The sequence below is a fragment of the Polypterus senegalus genome, chromosome 18 (genome assembly GCF_016835505.1).
Source record: "Polypterus senegalus isolate Bchr_013 chromosome 18, ASM1683550v1, whole genome shotgun sequence".
Taxonomy (NCBI): domain Eukaryota; kingdom Metazoa; phylum Chordata; class Cladistia; order Polypteriformes; family Polypteridae; genus Polypterus; species Polypterus senegalus.
In genome coordinates this window covers 24,257,805-24,283,134 of record NC_053171.1, presented here as the reverse complement: position 1 = coordinate 24,283,134, position 25,330 = coordinate 24,257,805, and the positions used below count along the sequence as shown (strand labels likewise).

Here is a 25,330-nt window from a genome sequence, read left to right as displayed (position 1 = left end):
GTGTTAGTGCTTTTGCACCATTGTGGAGGTATTGTGCTGAATAAACCTTCTATTATTTGAACCCGGGACTCTTTGCGTGTTTGTGTTTTGGGGTTTGGTGCTCGCTGACAGCCCAGTTCCATTACAGCATGAGCATACAACTATACACACACATGCTTTCTTTCATTTGTGCATGTCCTTTATAGTTCTGCAACTGTTTATAATGTATATTGTTTAACTTGTTTTTTATGTTTGTTTTATGTGAGTTAATGCTCTGTTATGAACATCCCCAAAACTACCAAGTACTGGCAAGTAAAAGTTGTGGCCTGCAGGGGGTGCACCAGCCGCTCAAACCCGACACAGACAGACACCAGGCACAAGTTTAGCACAACACACATTTATTATCATGGGAAACGCTTCCCAATCATTCCCACAGCAGTATAGCAAGCACTTTCTTTCTTTCTTTCTTTCTTTCTTTCTTTCTTTCTTTCTTTCTTTCTTTCTTTCGGTCACCTCCATTCCCCATCCTGCAAGTGCTGTCTTCTCCCTCCCAACTCTTGCTCTGGGAGTAGTGGTGGTCTACTCTTTTTAAGCTGCCCCTCGGTGGCATGTCAGTATGGTATGGAAGCACTCCCAGGTGTGGTGAAACCCAACGTAGTAGGGTTCTGCCATCTCTGTAACTCCCCCTGGCAGCGCCCATGGAACCCAACAGGGCTGCAGTGAACTCCAAGTCCCAGCGTGCCTGGTGGGAATCCATGATGCCACAGCAAGGCTTGGAGGGGGCTGCCCTCTAGCAGCCTGAGGGGGAGGATAATGCCCTGAGCCTGCTCTATCACCTGGTCCTTCCATCCAACTGGTGTCCCCCTGGCCATACATGTCAAAGTTCTTCTCATTCTAATTTAACTTAAACCTAACGATGGTATACGAAATCATAAGGTTCAAGTTTAATCTCTGTCCCATCAAGGAGGTGCTCTCCTGGAGGCCTTTTAATCACAAGCTTATTTCATAATGGTGTAATAAGAAGTGCCCTGGAGGGTCTTTTCTGCCCACTACTATCAGGCAATTAAATACTTCCACCAGATGTACTCATTATGTTTATTTGTATTTATTTATGGACTAATTGATTGATTGGCTGGCTATATTATCTGTCCTGTGAGTCTGTATCCTTGTTTTTTAAGTTTTTGATGGTGTATGCATCTGAATTTACCCTTAGGGGTAATGAGAAGTTAAGCAAAATGACATCTTTTATTGGTTAACTAGAAATATTACAATATGCAAGCTTTTGAGGCAACTTAGATGTAATTGCCTGAAGAAGGGGCCCGAGTTGCCTCGAAAGCTTGCATATTGTAATATTTCTAGTTAGCCAATAAAAGGTGTCATTCTGCTTAACGTCTTGCTACATCCATCATGGCTCACACAGTACAACACCCTAGTGCCTTAGGAGTAATAAAGTATCTAATCGAATTGAATCATATCTTGCCTTGCCCTGCCATTGCCCTTACCTAGCCTGGTCTGATCTCACTGACTCTGTAACTTTGAGTGAGTCGCTTTACATTTTAGATAGATAGATAGATAGATATGAAAGGCACTATAGATAGATAGATAGATAGATAGATAGATAGATAGATAGATAGATAGATAGATAGATAGATAGATAGATAGATATGAAAGGCACTATATGATAGATAGATAGATAGATAGATAGATAGATAGATAGATAGATATGAAAGGCACTATATAATAGATAGATAGATAGATAGATAGATATGAAAGGCACTATATGATAGATAGATTGATAGATAGATAGATAGATAGATAGATAGATAGATAGATAGATATGAAAGGCACTATATGATAGATAGATAGATAGATAGATAAATCTTTATTGTCATTGTCACTTTTACAAAGGAACAGTGAAATTGAAGGTGCAGTCGATTCAGTGTGAGGCATAAGAGTTAAAAAGACAAGAAGAGAGAAAATAATAACAAACCGAATAGTAATAAAAGTACTTTACAAAATATACAAATTTCACATGTTGACTTAAGGTCTATATTGCACATTGGGAGAGAATGATATATGGAGCAGTTTTATTCTGAGTTCAGGGCCATGATTGCTTTTGGATAAAAGCTGTTTTAAGGCAGTTTCTCCTGGTTTTCATTGCTCTGCATCTCTTGCTTGATGGCAAAAGCTAGAAGAGGCAATGACCGGGTTGTGATGAATCCTATGAAATGTCTATTGCTTTTTTGTGGCATTGGGTGTTGTAGATTTGTTCCAGAGTGGGGAGGGTACAACCAATTGTTCTCTCCACTGTCCAGACGACCCTGTGGAACGATTTCCTTTCTGAGGAAGTGCAGCTGCCGTACCACACACACAGTCTGTCTGTGGGCACACTCTCGATGGAACAGTGATAAAAGGCAAGGAGCAGATTTTTGGGTAGATGGTTCATTTTGAGGATTCTCAGAAAATACAGCCTTTGCTGCGCCTTCTTCAGCAGCTCCTTGGTGTTGGCGCTCCAGGTCAGGTCATCCTCCAGCTCAATGCCCAGAAACCTGAACACCGGGACCCACTCCACAGAGGCCCCGCCAATGACGAGTGGCTGGATGTCAGTTTTGTCTTTTCTAAAGTCAATAACAAGCTCCTTTGTTTTTGTGGTGTTGAGGAGCAGGTTATTGACTGTGCACCACTCTGTCAGCCGCTCTACCTCGTCCCTGTATGCCAGCATTTGTAGAGTATGCAGCAGGTTTTATTGTACTGGTAAGGCATTTTGGGATGGCATTCACGATGTAAAGGCACTGTAAAAGTCACAAAGGTTTCGATTCAGTCTCCAAGGTGTAATTACTGTGCAGCCCTGAGTAAACCCCTTAGTTTGCTGCTACTCACATTGTGCTCAAAGTGTTCTGCAAAATGTGCGCGGTAACCATAAGGTACCTTGGGATTGAATTTACAATGAAATGGCACTATACAGTATAAATGGTGGTGTTTCTGAGTTAAGCCTATTAGCTAAAGTATTTAGTCTAAATAAAAAAATATTGCAAAATCTCTCACTGCTGACTGACTTTTTGAAACTGAGTGGAATTTTTCAGCTGCTAGTGCTCAGTCATTCTTGAAATAGGAAGGTTTCTGTTAGTACTGATTTGCAAGTTTCCTTTGATGCCTGAAATGAATATGCATAGATACTGCTAATATGTTTGACGTGTCTAGCTGATGATACCAATCATGATAATTCTTGACCATTCAATGTAGTTTTCATCCAAAACATTTCATGGACATTACTGTCACATACAGCAGTTTGTGTAGCACACAAAGTGAATGAACTCAGAGTTGGACGTTAGCAGTGTTATATACATCGGACTTCCAATACAACTCGGAGTCCTGCCACGTGCAAAAGTTTGCTGACGACGCTGCTATCGTGGGCTGCATCAGGAGTGGGCAGGAGGAGTAGAATAGGAAACTAATCAAAGATTTTGTTAAATGGTGCGACTCAAACCACCTACACCTGAACACCAGCAAGACCAAGGAGCTGGTGGTGGATTTTAGGAGGCCCAGGCCCCTCACAGACCCCGTGATCATCAGAGGTGACTTACTGTGTGCAGAGGGTACAGACCTATAAATACATGGGAGTGCAGCTGGATGATAAATTGGACTGGACTGACAATACTGATGCACTGTGTAAGAGAGGACAGAGCCGACTATACTTTCTTAGAAGGCTGGCGATCTTCAACATCTGCAATAAGATGCTGCAGATGTTCTATCAGACGGTTGTGGTGAGCACCCTCCTCTATCCAGTGGTGTTCTGTGCAGGCAGCATAAAGAAGAGGAACGTCTCACACCTGGACAAACTGGGGAGGAAGGCAGGCTCTATTGTAGGCACGGAGCTGGACAGTTTGACATCTGTGGCAGAGCGACGGGCACTGAGCAGGCACCAGTCAATCATGGAGAATCCACTGCATCCACTGAACAGGATCATCTCCAGACAGAGGAGCAGCTTCAGCGACAGACTGCTGTCACCGTCCTGCTCCACTGACAGACTGAGGAGACCCCACACTATGCGACTCTTCAATTCCACCCGAGGGGGTAAACGTTAATATTATACAAAATTATTGTCTGTCTGTTATACTTTCATTGTTATCACTCTTTAATTTAATATTGTTTTTATCGGTATGCTGCTCCTGGAGTATGTAAATTTCCCCTAGGGATTGATAAAGTATCTATTGTCACACACGTGCGCATGGGAGGCAGCTAAAGGGCTTGAATGAAGGCAGTTCTGAGGCATGCCAGGATGTGGCAGAGTGCACTGACTCTTTTTCTCCCTTCCCTGTAGACCATTCCTGGGAGATTCCACCTGGCTCTCCTGACATCACTTCCGGGACCGAACCAATGGAAGAAGACCTTACCAGCTTCAGCCCCTCTGATGTCACGTCCGGGCTTGATCCAATGAGTGATGAACACGTGCCCGATCCTTATGACCTCACTTCCTGTCTTCCCCTTTAAAAGCCTGCCCTTTTTCCCTTTTCCCTCAGTCTTGTTTTGGACTCGGTTGTATGCACTTCAGTGCTCTGTATTTCTATAAAAACGAGTTTGCAGCCAGGATACCAGATTATACGGATGGCTGCCCCAAACCTTTATATGAGTGTGTCTCATTCTTGTGACACTATCTATCTATCTATCTATCTATCTATCTATCTATCTATCTATCTATCTATCTATCTATCTATCTATCTATCTATCTATCTATCTATCTATCTATCTATTATATAGTACCTTCATATCTATCTATCTATCTATTATATAGTACCTTCATATCTATCTATCTATCTATCTATCTATCTATCTATCTATCTATCTATCTATCTATCTATCTATCTATCTATCTACAAGGGCAGCCATCCTGGATTGTGTGGAAGCCAGGGAACTGGGAGGCTCAACCCAGGGGGCACCCGAAGAACTAAGGAGCCTTGGACCACAGCACTTCTGTCACACCAGGAAGTGCTGCAGGGAGATCATCAGGGAGCACATCTGGGTGTATTATAAAAGGGACCACCTCACTCCATTCAGAGAGCTGGAGTCGGGTGGAAGAGGATGGAGCTGCAAGTAGTGGAGTGGAAAGTAAAGGACTGAGTAATCGTGTGAGTTTATGCTACTGGATTGTGTACTGTGTGTGCAGGAAAGAGAAATGAACCGTGTGTGTTGTGGACAGCTGGTGTCGTGTCTGTCTGTGTCTGGGCTATCTTTTACAGTACGTATTTTGTAGCTGAACTCAACTCTAGGCCAGCTGCCGCAGTTCTCCTTTTCCTTATCTGACTTTACCAGTTACAGTGCTCAGTTTCCTCCTTCACATTTGCTTTCAGGCGTATGAACTTCATTATTACATTTGGTGGTGAATGACCTTTTCTTATTTGAAAATCATTTTGATGGACTGTTTACCGGGTTTAAAGCTCCTTGAAAACATCACCATCAGTAAATAACAAGGGGTTATCAAAGCTGCAACTCATCAGAGAGTGGGAGGCATCTTTCTTCGTATGAAAATGACTCAGGGCAGAGTAGGAGGAAGAAATACAATACCGAGGGAATGGAGAGCGAAACAGTGGCATAAGGAGATGTGAATAAATTGAGCCTTCAGTAATGGAAAGCTGCCGCTCTTCCAGCATCTGAATTGTTCGTCATGTTACCTTTATATGCATGTTCAAATTGTTTAAACATGATCTGAAACATTACACTTTATGTTAGCATAAAAAATAATCATATGTAAATCATAATATTGGGTCTGATTAAAATGATCAAAGCGTTTTTAATAACAAGCCTCTTCTCGTCTTCTCCTTAAAGAGGGGGCTGCTGGTCCGCAAATCCCCACCAACTGTATGCTATGGCTGTCAGATATCCCACTCCTGGCTGTAACTGAGACACTGAGACCAGTTGGGTTTACAGTTATTATATATTACAGTGGGACATCTTGATTCCCCCCTCTGTTCCACAGTTTAAAATTACAAATCATCGTGATTAGAGTGCACATTGCTGACTTTGATTGAAGGAGGTTTGCAGACATTTCGGTCACACTGTGTAGATATGACAACACGTTTCTACACGATCCCTTCATTTCAGGGCACCATAATGTTGCAGGTATTTGCCAGCGTTGTCCTTAAGATGACAGATATGATACCTCTGATTATTATATTATTTTACAGTTCTACTGGCAGAAGTCGTTCCCCGAGGGGACGACCGAATATAACCTGTCAGCCAGCAGCTAAAATCTCAACCAGACATGAAAACAAATCGCAAACGTACAACATATGCCCAAGGCCAGCGTTTTGGTGACATCAGAGAGGAGGAGGGACATTAAAAAGTGAAAGTGCTTAGACAATCAGCTGAGACATGCAGCAAGATAAACACAGAAGGGGCAGAAGGGTAAAGCCAACAAAGCAGTGCATTGTGCTGGCAGGGCGCAGAAGGTGAGCATAGCTATGGCGCCCACCTGGCTCTCGTCCTGCCACTCAGGCTACTCAGACTCGGGTTTCTTCACCCCCTTTACATTAATTCAGTGATTGGTTTCACTTTGCTAATGTAAATGTATTGCTTTTAAATGTTGCTTGTGTAAACTTAAACACTCATGCTGATGGCCTGTGATGTCTTGTATATGGCACTCAATAAGTTACTGAATTAGTTAAGAGTAAAACTAAATAGCTACTTTGCCCTCCATCATGCTTGGGACAAAAACACATTTTTACTTTATTTAACCGTCTGCTCCAACAGATCACACCGTTCAAACGTCGTGATTAAAGTGCACATTGCAGACTTTCATTGAAGGGGATTTGCATGCATTTCGGTCACACGGAGTAGTAATGACAGCACTTTTTCTACACGGTCCCCCCATTTCAGGGCATCATAATGTTTGGGACAATTGGCGTCTCAGGTGTTTGTGATTCCTCAGGTGGCTTCATAAGACACCTCGGCCTGCTTCTGCCCTTTGGAGTCTGGAGTTGCCACCGTTAAACATGAGGACAAGAGCTGTGCCAATGAAAGTCAAAGAAGCCATTATGATGCTGAAAAGCGAGAACAAATCTCTTGGAGACAATCAGTAAAACCTTAGGATCACCCAAATCAACTGTCTGGGATATCATGAAGAAGAGAGAACACACTGGTGAGCTCAGTAATCACCAAGGGACTGGTAGGCCAAGGAAGACCACCACTGCTGATGACAGAAGAATCCTCACTATGGTCAAGAAAAAGACCCCAAACGCCCATCTGACAGATCATGCACAGTCTTCAGGGGGCCGATGTAGACGTGACTTCATGAACAGAAATACAGAGGAACACACTGCAAGATCCAAACCACAAAAACAGGAGGACCAGAGTACAGTTTGTGAATAAGGACTTCAAAAAGCCTGCAGAATTCTGGGAAAAGATCTTGTGTATGGACTAAACAAAGATGGACCTCATCAGAGTGATGGTGAGAGCAAAGTGTGGAGATAAAAAGGAACTGCCCAAGATCGGACCTGTTAAACATGGTGATGGGGGTATTATGGCTCGGGCATGTACGACGGCCACAGGTCCTGGCACACTTCTCTTCATTGATGATGGAACTGCTGATGGCAGTGGCACAATTAATTCTGCGGTGTAGAGAAACTTCTGATCTGCTCAAGTTCCAGTAAATGACCCCAAACTCATAATGACCCAAACAGACTGCTAAGGCAACAGAGAAGTTTTTCAAATCTAAAAAAATGGAAAATGCTTCAATGGCCAAGCCAGTCACCCAATTTAAATCCAGTTGAACAGGCCTTCCATATACTGAAGGGAAAACTTAAGCGGACAAGCCCCCTGTAACTAGCAGGAGCTAAAGATGGCCGCATCAGAGGCTTGACAGAGCAACACCAGAGAAGATCCTCAGCACCTGGTGATGTCTGTGAATCGCAGACTTCAACCAGTCATTGCCTGCAGGAATACGTGACCAAGTCCTAAATGTGACGGCTTTAATAGACCCGCCATTGCTGCGTCCCAAACATTATGGGGACCAAGTAGAAAACGTGTTGTCTTTTCTACATGCAGTGACCAAAATGTCTGCAAATCCCCTTGGATGAAAGTCTGCAATGTGCACTTTAATCACAATGTCTGAATTGTTTGATTTAGAATTTTAAACCGTGAAGCAGAGGAGGAAATCACGGAAAAACGAGTCTTTGTCCCAAGCAGCATAGAGGGCACTGTACTTATATTTCTCTGTAAAAATAATAACAGATCAAGTGTGACAGTTTATATTAGGTAAATGAAATCTGTAGTGTTCTTTTTTGAAATAAAGAGTTGGATTGCATTAGGCAATGACTAATATTTTACATGCCTTAATTTTATGATTTATTGCACAAGAGTGTGGTGACATAAGTAGTTCTGCCAAGTATAAAATTCCCCTACGAAAACATACACTAAAAAATAGCCATCTCATTATTTCTGCAAACATATAAAAGGTACTACCGGATACAAATGTCATTTAAATTACTGGGAAATGTCCTTCTTGTGGATGGATAAACCAAAACATCCATTCATTTCCCCCACCATCTTTTTCTTGGTATTGCAGCCTGGTCCAGCAGCATCAGATGCAAGGCAGTTAACCAATCCTGGAATATGGGATGCCAGTCCATCACAGGGCGTACTCACTAACAATCAAACAAACTCATCCGGTAACTTAACAAGTATGTCTGTGGAAGACTGGAAACAATCTGGAGGACACAGGGAATGACAGCTAGCGACATGGAGAATCTTCACCAACAACCTCCACATTTCTCTTTCAGCTTGGCTTCCAGTTGAATCTGTTAGCGTCTGAACTTGCTAAAAACCAACGGCCACAATTACTCACTTCATGGGTGTCTAGATTCATTGAAACTTATAATTAATTGGTATTCAGTAGCATTTTTCATGCAATTTTGTGCATGTTATTTAATTATTTATTTAGTTTTTCGTTTTGTCTGGCTGGAAATTTTCTGGTATCTCTTGAGATCTAAAATGGAAATGTTGCAACTTTATGAGGTATAACTATGCATTATAGTGGGTGTGGGCAAGTCATTAACCATATGATGTACACTAAATCAGCCGCTTTCTCCTCAGAAAACAGGCCTGAAAGCATGGATTGTTATCCTTCTTTTAACTTTCTCCCCAAAGTATCAGGAAAGTATTATAATAGTCCAAAGACGCGATGTCGAGATTTTGATTAATCTCAATGTTTTAGACCTCCCTGACTTTCTCATATACCAAGTATAGGGAATGTATTGGGGAGCATTCACTGGTACAGTGTGTTGCTGTGCCCACTACACGACGAAACAACTCGGGATCCCGGTTGGCAACCCCCCAGGCAGACACGCGGTCCAGTCCCACCCTCTGGAAATGACCCTCTATCTGTGTTATGTCGATGACCCCTTGGCCTGGTCCAGCCACTCGGGTCCCCAGCAATGAGGATCCTATGAGCCGGTTCACCCTCGGGGAAACGCGCCACATGGCCGTAGTGCCGTAACTGACACTCCCTCACAATTCAGGTAATATACTTCCATGAGCAACCTCTCATTCGACACAAAGTCAAACCAGTGGTACCCAAGGATTTTCCAGAGAGACACAGTACCGAAGGAGTCCAGTCTTCATCTCAGGTCACTGGATAGCGTCCATGCCTAGCAACCATATAGCAAGACTGGAAGCAGCAGGACTCTAAAGACTTGGGCCTTCGTCCTTTTGCATAGATATTGGGAGCGCCAGACACCCCTTTCCAGCGACCTCATGACCCCTCATGCTCTCCCAATCCGTCTACTGACTTCACAGGAAGAGTCACCAGAGACATTAATGTCACTGCTGAGGTAAGTAAACCTCTCAACAAGGTTGATACTCTCTACGCAAACAGACACACTGCTAATGGCTGTGCCCGCTATAACCTAACTACAGGGTCACGGGGGTCTGCTGGAGCCAATCCCAGCCAACACAGGGCGCAAAGCAGGAAACAAACCCCAGGCAGGGCGCACACACACACCAAGCATACACTAGGGACAACTTAGGATCGCCAATGCACCTAACCAACATGTCTTTGGACTGTGGGAGGAAACCCACGCAGAATCGTAGAGAACAAACTCCACACACGGAGGTCTCCTAACTGCGAGGCAGCAGCGCTACCCACTGCACCACCATGCCGACCCCAAGAAGTCATTAAAGGCTTTAAAAGTCTTTAAAAAGTCATTAAAATAATCCTTTAAAAATTAATTTTCCAGATTTTGATGAATCTCGACGTTTTTTCCTGAGTCCGAAAATACAATTTTTGGAATTATGTTTGTCTGTGTGTGTTTGTGTGTGTAAACATGATAACCTGAGTACACTTTCACTTCGGTCCGCCGGATTTTGCGTACAAGTATTAGGTACAAAACATAGATTTCTATCAACTATTTGGCTATTTCCGTTAACTGGAAGTGGTACTTTTTTTTCATGCAGCCGCAGAGTCCGATTTATTCAACTTTACGTTTAAATTAATTGTTCAATATATTATTAATTTGATTTGATTTGTTGTTGATGGTTCCATAATGTCCACAATATGATCATTGTCTTGAGGTTTACTCCTCAAATATCCATCCCCATATCTGAGTATACAAGAAAGTCGAGGGAAGACCACGCACGATTTATTTATTCTCATAATTAATACAAATGTCACAATTAAGCTGACAAACTGCATTTATGTGTTAGGCATTAGGTCATCCGTCTAACAGTCATTTTCAGATTCTCTTTCCCCTGGAAGAATCTGTAGCTGAAGAAAGTGTAGTAAAAGGTGATATGGGAGTAGATAAAGTGGGTGTACTGTAAGAGGGGCTTGTAGCAACTGAGCGTTTTCACCGATGGCTATAAAAGGGGCTCCATAGCTAAGAAGGGCATTACTGAGGGGCTGAATGATATTTGAATTGCTCCTCCTAACGTGTTTGCTATTTTTTCTTATTGTATGTAACACAAGACACAATGTTCCCATTGGTCTGTAGGGTTTGAAAATTATAATGAGTATTGTAGGGTGCATTATAAAGATGGGGTGGCCGTAAAATGGGTTGTGCCATCCGGTGTCACCCCCAAAAGCAATATTAATGAACGAGGATTTATGGTAATGTCAAAGATATATGGAAGACAGGTGAACATTGTAGCCCTGGAGGGTTTTGGTATGGGATATTGAAAAAAAATATGTGGCCACGAGATTAAATATCTCGGATACCGTGCCCTGAATAATGTTTGTGACAAAGACACATTTCTCTGCTACACACAAATCAAACAATTCAGACATCGTGATTTAAGTACGTGTGCTTGGTGTGTGGGTGTGTGTGTCTGCTGGCGCCCTGCCCGGGGTTTGTTTCCTGCCTTGCGCCCTCTGTTGGCTGGGATTGGCTCCAGCAGACCCCTGTGACCCTGTAGTTAGGATATAGCGGGTTGGTTAATGGATGGATGGATGATTTAAGTACACATTGCAGACTTTCAATTAAGAGGATTTTCATACATTTTGATCACACAGCAACATAATGTTTGGGACTTAGCAATGACATGTCTATTAAAGCCATCATATTTGGGACTTTGTCACATATCCCATGCATGCATTGACTGCTTGAAGTCTGCGATTCATAGACATCAGCAGGTGCTGAGGATCTTGTCTGGTGATGATCTGCTAACCCTCTATTGCGGCCATGTTCAACTCCAGCTTGTAAACTTCACAATATGAAGGCCTGCTCAATTGAATTTAAATTGTGTGACTGGCTTGATGTTGAGAGTGATATTCCAGACAGTTGATTTAGGCAATCCTACAGCTATGGTTTTACTGACCTCTCGAATGGTTTTATTCTTATTTTTCTTCCTCATAATGGCTTCTGTGACTTTCATTGGCACATCTCTTGTCCTCATGTTTTAACGATGGCAACTCCAAAGGGTAGAAGTGAGCCGAGGCGTCTTATGAAGCCATGAAACCCACCTGAGGAATCACAACCACCTGTGACACCAACTGTCCCACACATTATGGTGCCCTGAAATGGGGAGACCACATAGGAAAGGTGTTGTTAATTCTACGTGCTGTGTCTGAAATGAATGCAAATCCCCTTAAATGAAAGTCTGCAATGTGTACTTTAACCACAATGTCTGAATTGTTTGATTTGTAATTTTAGATTGTGGAGCAGAGGGGTAAATCATGGAAAAATGCACCTTTTTCCCAAACATTATGGAGGCCACTGCAAACAGAATATATTTTTGTCAATCTAAGTTGAGAGAGCTGTTTGCTTAGCAGAGGTTTCCTGTGAATTAGACCATGTTGCATGCAGATTCTTAATATTGTCACATGCGGCTGGGGGTGGAGCACAGCTGGGATGCCCAGGACGACCGGAGGAGGGCTTGTGCATCCTCCAGACCACGAGGGGGCGACCGCCCTGGTTGTGTTAGGGGCCACGGGTAGAGGGCTTGGAAGCCCAACCCCGTAGGGGCCCGTGGCCACCGCCAGGCGGTGCCCCAGTGCCTGAAGAACCCTGCTGGGAGGAAGAAGAATGGGGACACCTGGAGGGCTTCCGGGGTGCACAGCCGGCACTTGCGCCACACGGGGGTGTGTCCACGGATGAATGCTGGGAAGCAGCTGGAGCTCATCCGGGGTGCTATAAAACAGTCGAGAGCGGAAGTCGGGTGGAAGAGGATGGAGCTGGAGAGAGGGCTGGAGGCGGCCAGGAGAAAGGCACTAGTGACTGTGTGAGAGGCCTGGACTTTTGGGGAATCGGTGCTGGAGGCAGTGGGTTGGTGCACTGGACATTGTGAATATTGTAAATAGTTGTGGATGAATAAACGTGTTCTGGGTGAACAAACGATGTCCGTCTGTCTGTGGCCGGGTCCCGTTCCACAATATGTACTGTACCATGTCACAAGCTGACTTCCATTCATGGTCTGCTAATCTATTTAGTAGTTCCGACTCCTTGCATTGTGTTAGATAATCAAGAGATGTGTTACGCCAGGAACAATGGAATAATCTTGAGATATTTCTTTATCAGTATTTAGTAGTACACTAAGCTTCTGTGGTAAGTAAAAAGGAAGAATTGAGAAACCGAGTAAATTTGATTTTACAGAATTGTCTGACTTGCAAAGAGCAGAAAGAAGTTTTGGTCCTAGGGTTATATTCATGAGAAAGGTGTTTAGAGGATGCAAATACTGTCCATCATCTAAGTGCAGACCCCTGGAGGTCTTGATGCAGTGACTTACTACAGTATATATGGTTTCTCCTTGTTGTGCATGAATGAGTTCAAAAGAGCGCGTTCATTGAACCAACTCATTTTTCTAAGAACGGTGAATTTAACATCTCGCATTTGCAAGTGAAGAACGTAAACGTGAGCAAGTTCAGTTTTATGTGACATTCTGGATCTGGTTTAGGTCCAAATTAAACGTTTTGCCTTACCCTGTAATGTAGGGGTGGAGCCGAATCCGAGTACAGTATTCGGATGAGCACAAATTGTGGATTTTTATGAATATTTATTTTGTACAAATTTTTTGCCATTTATTTGTATTCGGTAAAAATAACGTAAAGTCAAATAGGTACTGTCTGTTTCTACTTGGTTGTGCTTAAGCTGCACCCCTGCTGACATGACATAAGCACACGATGAAGCTCCGCTTTTGCTTTTAGGAAAACGTTGGGCTTTGTGAGGGAACTTTATATTTTTCCTTGTTGGGCATGCAATACGTGACGTGAATTTGGACCGGAAGCGTAATCGGTTAGTTCACCTACACACTGTTTCCACGGTCACCATTTGTCTTACATGGTTGGAAATAAAGCGGTAATGTATTTGTATACTTGCATCTATTCCATTTCTTTTTTGACCGAGAGGAAATTAGTATATATGGTTATACGTGTTTGTTGCTGGGTATAACGCAGTAAAGTGTATTATTTCAGAATTATTGTATTTTATTCAAAAACAATGTAATAACCTAATATAAGGCAGGCAAAATTGAAAAAAGTAAACTCATGGGTCATTTATTCTCACTCCTTAAAAAAATTAAAAAATGAACTGGACATGAACGAGTTCAAAATCAATCAGCTGTGAATGTGAATGTATTCATTTTAATCTTTGTGAACTGAACTTTGAGTGAGTTCTTGTGAGGTGTCAACTTGCACAAAACTGTACAGTGTATTCAAAAGGCGAAGGTAGGATTAGTTGGAGGAGATATGATTAACAGAGGAGCTCTGGCCTCTACTGACACTAATTCTCAGTAAGCGTTGAACCATTGAGTTAATGCTATGCTGTAGTTTTTAACAGTCTGTAGAGGTTGGTGTGAAGAACAGCGCGTCCGAGAGGTAGTGCAGGATATTTTTTTACCACATTTAGTAACGCAGGTGAGAGTTCATAGTCTGACATTCTACAAAGTCTCAAAACGCAGTTTCATTACGCAGTAAAAAAAAAAAAGAACAACATATAAATCAGATAAGGCCGAGCTTTTTCTAGTTTATTATAGCTAAGGAAATAAACTGTAAAACACATTGTTGCTGGTTCAGTTTCCATCTTGGCCCAGTGTCTGAGTCTGTGCAAGTCATTTAACCTGCTTGTGATGCAACTTTAAAAAAATATACATAAACATTTGTAGTTCATATTCTTGGGACTGCGTTAACTTATATAAAACAGCAATTGTTTCTTTGGTCTCAGAAGGAACCGTATAAAGACTTGTTTATATAAACTGGAATGCTCAGGGACTAAAAGGTTTAGGAATTTAGGTTAAATAGTTACCTTAATGACATGAATTCTTGGGGCTAATTTTAGGCAACTGTAACAGCAGCTATTATAATCTTACTTAGCACATTCCAGTAGGTTATTCAAATGAAATGTGAATAATTCTTTAACCCATTATGTACGTGGGACTCCTAGACATGTGGACTACTGCAGGGCAGTTCATTGAAAACGTTCAAAGCTCAACTGAAGCTGAAGGGACACGAGTCCAAATACAAAATTTGAAACGACAAAACCTGCCATGGTGAATCTGTCAACTTGTCTGTTTTTAAACAGAGAAGCATTCTGTGTGTCCTCAACTATAAATCAGTTTACTGTTTCAATTTTATAGTGAGAGCGATTGCTTAAACTTGTATATATATATATTTTTTTTTGTTCATTGATTTCACAGCTGCTTCAGACAGTAAAACACCTGCAGTCACGTGAAGCACAGACACTTCGCTCAAACATACAGGATGGAAGGGGAGGCTGAGCTACCGAGTGTTACCATATGAGAAAGGTATTACATTTAATGTGCATTGATTTACTCAATATGCTAATGATGATATTCTTTATTTATTTAATACTTGTTAATTTATTTATCACTGTACAAGTTAAGTATCTCCCCTTTTGTGCATGTGCTACCAGCCTTAAGGCATAGGGGAACCTGGACCAGGTATAAGCCACTGTTACGGCAGGGCGTAGCCATAGCAGTAAAATGCCAAAAGCATCAAAGGACCAGGCAGCAGTCAGGAATCTCTCACCATACCTTCTGTCTTTTTTTATTCTCATTTACCCAGAGATATATAAAAACTTCAATATCTACATAGGTCAACATGACGATCAGTTAAACAATGGTACACGGCAATTTCCTCTGCGGAACGATATTGGAAACACATTTACTTTGGTTCAAGAATAGTATTGTTGTCGGCTATCAAGAAGTAACCCATTAGAAATAAAGGTTCACCAATAAAAGCGTGATAGACATATGCGCCCCGACAAAACCGCAACGGACAAATGAGTGCCGACAAACCCGCTAACTGGTTTTCGACAAATGCGCGCCGACAAAATCGACACGACAAAATCGTGAGAGATGCCAAGAGAGTGGGACGCCCTTGCTGCAATTCTTCCTACATATGCAGGGCGTGATCTTAAGGACTATCTGCGTGCCGTGCTGATGGCATGCCGCGTCTAATAATATTGACTTATAAAATATACATTATTATATATGCTTTAAACTAGTAATTCATATTTAATGAAACTTTCGCGATTTTGTCGGCGCGATTTTGACAGCACGTTTTAATCGGAGCTATTTTGTCGGCGCACATATGTCTATCGCGCAAATGTCGGGTCACAGAAATAAAATGTCCCCATAACTCGTTCATTACTTTCTCATGTACAAAGTATCGAATAAAAATTCGACCTCGAGATTTTGATGAATCTCGACGCTTTAGACCCCTCCCTGACTTTCTCGTATACAAAGTATAGTTTAAGTATTGGAATCGTCCAAAAATTCAATTTCGAGATTTTGATTATTCTCAACGTTTTAGACCTCTCTGAGTCCGAAAATACCATTTTGGAATTATGTCTCTGTGTGTTTGAATATGTTTATGTAAGCACAATAACCTGAATACTCTTTCACTCAGGTCAACCAAATTTTGCATACAAGTATCAACTACAAAATGTAGATTTTTATCAACTTTTGAGCTATTTTCCCAAACCGGAAGTGGTACTTTTTTATTCATGTAGCTGCAGAGTCTGATTTATTCAACTTTACTTTTATAATAATTGTTCAGTATATTATTAATTTGATTTGATTTGTTGATGATGGTTCTTTAATGTACATAATATAAAAATTAAATCATTGTCTTGTGGTTTACTTCTCAAATGTTCATCCCCATATGTGAGTATACAAGAAAGTCGAGGGGAGACGCACTCACTATGTTTTTTCAAAGGGAGCAGGCAGTTCCGTATCACCATATTGTATGTGGATGATGTAGAAATCAAAGCGGTCCGATTATTCAAAGCAGGTGACTCCTTTACAAGATAGGTAAATATTTATGTCTTGTAGACAGCCATCAACAATATTTTGTAGCAGAATTTTCCAGGAAATTTGCCTTTTCTTTAAAACACTGATTTTTGGCCCATTATACACGCGGCTGTGTGGTGTCTTGCAAGAACCTCATTAGCGTGGCATTATCTGCAGACCTGACCATCCTTTAGTTACTGTAAACTTCTGTTGGAATGCTAGTACTAGCAAGATTGGCTTCTGTAGAAAATAACAAAACATAAATGAATGTTTACGGACAAACTTAAAAAGAAATATAGCTGTTTTTGAAATAGCTGTAACAAATTTGAGATGGAATGTACTGATTGCAGTTGCAGGTACATTTATTTCAGTTACAAACTAAGGTAGATACTAGATGTCTAGATGCTGAAACACACGTGGAAGCAGCAAAACCATTAAAACAATGTTCGAAGTGAAAATAAGTTGTCGAAGATCACAAACTTCATCGTGCATCCAGTGAGGAGATCATTCATGCAGCTGACAGGACTTCAGCATTCAATTGTAAAAAACATCACAGCAGATATAAATAAACAGAGAATCCTCCAATGAAGACCATTTCAAGTGCACACAGAAAAACAGAAGCGATAGGAAGTCAGTGATTTCTCCTCATGCACTTATAACTGTGATTGACCGATAGACAGGCATTCCGTTTTGTGGTTTGGATACTGATACACGCAATCATCCCGCAGTGAAGATGAAATTCAGTATTAGATAGAGAGAAAGATCATATAGATAGATAGGGTCCTTTAAACCATACAGCACCAGTAATAACAACAAGCAGACTATGTGGTTGAGGGGCTAAGGCACTGGACTTTCAACCACAAGTCTGTCACATCAAGTAGCACCTCTGGCACACTAAGCAGCCCTGAGCAAGTTTATTAATCACTTGTGGTCCAAATGAAAGGGAGGCATGTAATCATAAAATGATCTTGTAAGTCGCCTTGAGCAAAGAGCATAATAAGAAAATTACTGAAGAAAAATAACACTTATGGTGTGCTCCCAATATCTAAGAGTAAGCAATGACAATCCCCTCAAGATGTACACATAAGAACTTTTAATAACCACAGTGAGAAAATGTACTCTGACAATAAAATACATTACAGGACTTATGATCTCAAATGAAGCGGGGGCCTAGGCCTAGATAGATAGATAGATAGATAGATAGATAGATATGAAAGGCACTATATGATAGATAGATAGATAGATAGATAGATAGATAGATAGATAGATAGATAGATATGAAAGGCACTATATATTAGATAGATAGATAGATAGATATGAAAGGCACTATATGATAGATAGATAGATAGATAGATAGATAGATAGATAGATAGATAGATATGAAAGGCACTATATGATAGATAGATAGATAGATAGATAGATAGATAGATAGATAGATAGATAGATAGATAGATAGATAGATAGATAGATAGATAGATAGATAGATAGATAGAATTTTTCCATAAGTTGTCCTGTTTTTTATATCATATAAAATGGTGACCTCAACCACAGTCACAGCAGTTTACTTCTCCTGTTGGTGTGTGACATGACATTCATGTTAGTAAAATTAAAAAATAAAAATCAGCTTAACTCCAACAGAGATGTATGTAAGTTGCCTCTGAGATATTTCATACTAGAGTGACGAAATGTGTATTTTCTAAAGATTCAAATTTAATCTCACTCTGACACAGCGCCACAGTGGCCTGCTATCTATCATGTTCAGATACGGCCCCACAATTTTAGTTTAAGACTTCAGCCCAGATTTAATGTGAAATATTTTATGTTTAAAAACTTGAACTCCCATTAACTCCAGACCCTCCACAGCCAACAGCTAATAATTCCACATCAATTTTTACATCACCGGAGTTGGAATCTGCAGTCTATGATAGCAATTTCAGCTGCATGATAGTATAAGAGGTATTTGAAAACACATTTTATGTACGCAACTAAGGGATTTACATTATTTTATCACTCTTATCTTTGAAAATAGCTCACTGTTAGAACATATTAAATAAACTAAGTTGCGATAACAAACTCTTTAATAAAGTGACTATAGTAGTAGGGTGTTTTTACCCTGTTAGCCATTATGGATATAATTTGAACTTTATTCGTCTTTGTCAGAATGACTGAAAAGGAGGAAAAGAAAAATTTCTGACTTGGCTGTCCCGATCCCTGTGAGGCACTATACGGGTGTATTGCTACTGGTATAAAGGAGCCCCCCTTATTGTTTCGGACACACTTCTGCCAAGTGATTTCTTGGCTGAAAGTCCTCAGCTTTGTTTATTGTGGAACTCAATTTTGTTTTCATTGTCTCCTCTGCTGCTATCTTCAGGGGATCCATCCCATAACTAAGCCTGCTCTTTTAATCATCTTGTTGACTCGGTGGGCCTCTCTTGAAGTGATGTTACCCGCACAGCACACCACAGTGTAAAAAATCGTACTGGCCATGAGAGCACTGGCCATCAGAGAGCTATAGAAGATGTGAAGGATGTCACTTCCCTCATTAAAGGACCACAGTCTCCTAAGAAGAAAAAAAAACCCACTCTGCCCTTTCTTCTATATTTCTTCTGTGTTCTGCGACCAGTCCAACCTGTCATTAATTTGGCCCCTCAAGTATCTGTAGGGTGCGGCACAGTGGCGCAGTGGTAGAGCTGCTGCCTCGCAGTTAGGAGACCTCTGCGTGGAGTTTGCATGTTCTCCCCGTGTCTGCGTGGGTTTCTTCCTGGCGCTCTGGTTTCCTCCCCCAGTCCAAAGACATGCAGGTTAGGTGGATTGGCCCTAGTTTGTGTGTGTCCTGCAGCAGGTTGGCACCCTGCCCGGGATTGGTTCCTGTGTTGGCTGGGATTGGCTCCAGCGGACCCCTGTGTTCAGATTCAGCGGGTTGGAGAATGGATGGATGGAAGTATCTGTAGGAGTGGACCACCACTACATCCACTCCCTGCAGAGCGACTGGACATAGAGGCTCTTTGGTGTGATGAAAGTCAATAAGCAGTTCCTTGGTTTTGCAGTTGTTTTTATGTAGAGAATTCTCTTTAAAAATCAAGAAACCAAATTCTGCCTCTGCCTCCCCTCCTCTGTCTCATCTTCTTTATCAATACACCCCATAAGTTAGAAATCACCTGAGAATTTCTGCAAATGACATGACCTGGTGTTATATCTATAGTCTGAGGTATGCAGAATGAAGAGAACAGCACACGTTCATATCAAAAACTTAGTCTTTGAGTCCCTATGACTGGAGGACTTTTTGTTTCAATTAAAAAAAAATGTACTTTTTAAAGAAAACGTGTCTCAGAAAGTATGCATACCAATACTGGATACAACAATGATGCCAAACTGCAAGTGTATTTGCTGAAAAATGGAGCACCCAGAAAAACTCCCATGAATATGCAGCAGCAGTATTAGCCACTGCACCATTTTGCTGTCTCTGTTTCAGTACCTCTTGCCATTCATTGTCCCCATAAGGTTGAAGCAACAGTGACACTTGTAATCAGCTTGAACCCAGGTGAACTCCACTAATGTTCGGATGTGATTTCTAAAGACCACCGGTTATAACGGATTCTGTTTAACACAAAGGAACCAAAAACATTTTACAAATGGGAGGAGGCCATTCAGCCCAACTTGCTTGTTTAGTTAATTAATGGCTAAGTTGTTCAAATATTCCAGATGTTTTTTTAAAAGCTGTCAAGGTTTCCGCTTCACCTTTATAGCTTGGTAGTTTCCAATGACCCATTGTGTGAAACAGTGGCTTCCTGGCTTCACTCTTGAATGTGCTTCCCTTTAATTTCCATTAATGTCCTTAAGTGATTGTCACAGCAAAAGGAGTGAATAATTAACTTATCTGCCTTTTTCCAGTATCTATTTGCTTAATTTAGATGGATCTGTAGAGTTTGAATTTATTTCAGTATGAGACCGTTTTGTACAGTAATCCATGGCAAGAATCTAAATTAAACACATGAAAATGCTTTGTTGTAAAATTATAAAAAAAAGTGCAAGAGGAGTTATATGATATTTCTTTAGAAAGAAGCTACTAAGAAATGACGCACAGCAGCTCGTTTTGCCCAGGTCAAACTCGCCCACACTTGTACTTTATAACTCCGACACACTTTATCATTGAAAACCTCTTTATTTACATTTAAATATTTCTCACAGCTTAGTGTAACTGATATTTTGATTCTCACTTCTCTGTGTTCTCATTCCTCTTTTGTGGATAAATATCTCGTACTTTGTGATAATGCATATCATTATCAAATGGGATGCCTACACCTTAAGGAATATTGCTCAAACGCATGTTAACCCAGCATCCATTACTGAACCTGTTTATTCCAGTTAGGCCCAGGTATTTCCAGTGGAATTAGGTGGAAAGCAGGAAACAACCCTGGTTGGGTTGTCAGTCCACCACAGGATGCAGTCAGTCGCACAGCCACAACTGTTCAACTGGTGCCAGGTTACATTTTCCGCCTTAATTAGTCAAGTAGTTTTATATTTGTCATATCTGCATGCATATTTCTTTTTGATATTATTCAATTATTACTCTGGCAAGGTTTAATGTACAGTAATCCCTCCTCGATCACGGGGGTTGCGTTCCAGACCCCCCCGCGATAGGTGAAAATCCGCGAAGTAGAAACCATATGTTTGTATGGTTATTTTTATATATTTTAAGCCCTTATAAACTCTCCAACACTGTTAACATTATTAGAGCCCTCTAGACATGAAATAACACCCTTTAGTCAAAAGTTTAAACTGTGCTCCATTACAAGACAGAGATGGCAGTTCTTTCTCACAATTAAAAGAATGCAAACGTATCTACCTCTTCAAAGGAGTGCCGTCAGGAGCAGAGAATGTCAGAGAGAGAGAGAGAGAGAAAAGCAAACAATCAAAAAATCAATACGTGCTTTTAAGTATGCAGAAGCACCGTGATAAAGCGGCATTTTGTAGAGGAGCGTCCGTGTCCTCTGTGCAAACAGCCCCTCTGCTCACACCCCCTCCGAAGCAAACAATCAAGCACCGCGTGGGAAGCATATCTTATATCATTGAGGAGTTTTATTTAATACGTAATACGTGCTCTGATTGGGTAGCTTCTAAGCCATCCGCCAATAGCGTCCCTTGTATGAAATCAACTGGGCAAACAAACTGAGGAAGCATGTACCATAAATTAAAAGACCCATTGTCCGCAGAAAGCTGCGAAACAGCGAAAAATCCGTGATATATATTTAGATGTGCTTGCATTTAAAATCCGCGATGGAGTGAAGCCGCGAAAGTCAAAGTGCGATATAGCGAGGGATTACCGTATTCCATTTAGTATGGTTGCCACCATTTTGTAACTGTTTTTACATGTTTTTTACAGTTACTATTCCCATTACCAGTCCTGTGAGGAAAATATTCTATCGATTCATATTCTATCATTGCACTACACTATTTAAGATGGCAGCTCCCAGCAGTGTGTTATGTGTCTATTGGGTTCTTGAAAAACAAACAAACACAAGTCTTCATTATGCTACTTGGCAGAATGTTAGTGTTTTGGCTTTGGTTATTAATTTTTTGTTTGATAAAGATTCAATCTGTGCCTACATTTGAATTCATTTCAAGATATTTTTTTGCTTTGACTCCTAATGTTCTGCACAAAATTAGCCCAATGTGCACACCTTCAGGACACCAGTGTACCCAGTGTTAACCTATGGAGACTTGCGGAGAGTGAGCAAACTGAACACAGACAACAACTGAGCCAAGATTTGACCCTGCCTTTGAAACGGAGAGGCAACAGCAATAAGCACTGCACTACCATGCAAGTAATTGTTAAATGAAATATTGGTGCAAAAAATGAAGAAGATGTAACTTGTTCATTTGTGAGTTTGTCTGGGTAATGGCCACCTGTAGTGGCAACGTTGCATGGACAAAAAGTTGGGCCTGAGACAGATAGAGAGAGAGAGATCAGCTGAGATCACCATGAAGCACACTGCTCACAGTATTCAGAGACGGTCTATGTACAGCCGACTGATGAAGCTCTTCATTTAACTTGCACTAATGAGTGCTCACTTCTGAGCCAGACGTTACGGGTTCACAACTCACCACCAGCAGTTCACCACGGTGCAAATCTTCAAACTGAGATGATGCACGGTGCGAGTTCATGGCAATTTAACTGCCGATGAAGATGGAATTTGCATTGTGGATAGGTAGAATGTAGTGGTGACGCTGTACAAAAAAAATGGGGCTCACACATATAGAAATCAGCTGGCATTACCAGAAAGTGTACCGATTACTGTGTTCGAAGATGGTCTCAGCACGGCTGACTTACAGAGCTCTCCGTTTATTTCACTCTACAGATCACTCACATCGGAGCCAAATGCTTTGGGTTCACGGCTCACCACTAGCAGTTCACCACGGTGCAAGTCTTCAAACTGAGATGCTGCACGGTGCGAGTCCATAGCAATTCAGATGGCGACGAGGATGGGATTTGAATTTTTAACAGGTGGAGTGTAGTAGCGATGCAATACAAGACAAAGCTGGAGTTTACACTGAAAAAAAAACAGCTGACATCAACAGAAAGTGCACTGCTGACAGCGTTCAGAGGTGGTCTCTGCATGGCAGACTGATGGAGCTCTCCGTTTAGCTAACACTGCGATGCACTCACTTCTCAGCTAAATGCTACTGGCTCAACACCAGCAGTTGACCACAGTGCAAATCTTCAAACTGAGATGCTGCATAGTGTAAGTCCATGGCCATTCAGCTGGCGATGCGGATGGCATTTACATAGTGATCGGTTAAAGTGTAGTGGCGATGCTGTGCAGAAACAGCTGGGACTTACACAGAAAGAAATCAGGTGACATCACCAGGAAGCGTGCCACTCACAGTTCTCAGAGAGAGGCTCTGCATGGCCGATTGATGGAGCTCATCATCAAGTTTATGCAGATCATACAGGTTCGCAGCTCACCACCAACATTACACCCCAGTGCAGACCTTCAAATTGAGAGGCTGAATGGTGCAAGTCCATGGCAATTCAGTTGGCATGAGGATAGGATTTGCATTGTGGTCGGTTAAAGTGTAGTGGTGATGCTGTGTAGAAACAGCTGGGGCTTACACATCAGCAAGCATTCTACTCACAGCGTTCACTGATTGATGGAGCTCTCCATTTAGGTCATGCTTCAGAGCACTCACTTCTGAGCCAGATGTTATGGGTTCATGGCTCACCACTGGCAGTTCACCACAGTGCAAATCTTCAAACTGAGATGCATCACTGAGATGCATTCAGCTGGTGACAACACTGCACAAAAAAAAGGTGGTGCTGGCACAGAAGTAATCAGCTGCCATCACCAGAAAGCCTACCACTCACAGTTCTCAGAGAGAGGCTCTGCATGGCACACTGTAAATCACCTGCTCATGATCCAGATCATACAGGTTCACAGCTCACCACCAACATTTCACCACAGTGCAAACCTTCAGACTGAGCTGCTGCATGGTGCAAGTCCATAGCAATTCAGTTGGAGATGAGGATGGGATTTGCACAGTGGACAGATGGATGTATTGGCACACTCCATCATTGAAAAGGACTTAACAGTAAGTAGCTCGGTCCGTTCTGTGCTTATGTCACACTGTCTTTAAATATCTTTAATCTAACACTTAGGTGCATAGTTCTGGGTGCTGCCATTGTACAGCATGTCATGTGATTTCTTTGACACTTGACTGGCATAGCAAATATAAACAACATGACAGTGGCAATACAAAAATAGATTTAAAATGAAACAAACAAAGCATCACCAGAATAAAGAAATAAAATACAAAGACACAAAAATAAATATTGCAACCAAAAGGGGTCACCACTGAGCCCCAAACCAAGAACACAATGTCACCCGACTCAATTCCGGGCTCAAATAAAAGGTTTTTATTTGTAACCAACACTTTTTCATATACGCACCAGCCAAAACACACAAGTATGTCTAAAGATTCTCTTCCTTCCTTCCATGTGTCACCCACTGCCTCCCAACTCTGACCCCTCAAGGTGAGGTTGCAGGCTTCTTTTAAACTGGACCCAGGACTTTTTCTAGTATCCCGGTATTGGTCATCTGGAGAACTTTCAGGGCAGGTGGAAACTGGGGTAGTCCCACCACATCATCACCCTCTGGTGGCACCTAAAGACCCCAACAATGTTGTACTTCAGGACTCCAAGTCCCATGCCACTATGTGAATGTCTCAACTGGGACCAGCCTGGAGGAACATTGCCACCTGCCATGTGGATGCCTGTCTTTCCTCTCTGGTACTTACACTATATAAGAACTCAAAAATAAAGCAATTAGACTCATAGATGCCCACTATGCATATTGGAAGCACATAATGCCTCAATCTATTTTCTGATGATGCTCACCTAAACGGCTTTTACAATTATTCATTGTTATGTGACTTCTGCTACTGGGGCTATAAGGCCATGCTATATCTGTAGCTCTAGAGAAGATCAGCTACTCAAACACCATTAGTTACTTGGCCATATCTACCACGCGACATCACAATATTGCAGCTATCTTAAATCTCCAAGAACAATAGGAGACCAGCAGCCAAATAAAACAACATGGAAAACAGAGTTATAAAT

At 41.6% G+C, this 25,330-nt stretch overlaps 1 protein-coding gene across 2 annotated transcripts in view; it reads right to left on the bottom strand.

The window, feature by feature from the left end:
• LOC120518574 (RAS guanyl-releasing protein 1-like) overlaps nucleotides 1-25,330 on the bottom strand; it is a 200,038-nt gene that overhangs the window by 106,305 nt on the left and 68,403 nt on the right. The window lies entirely within an intron of this gene.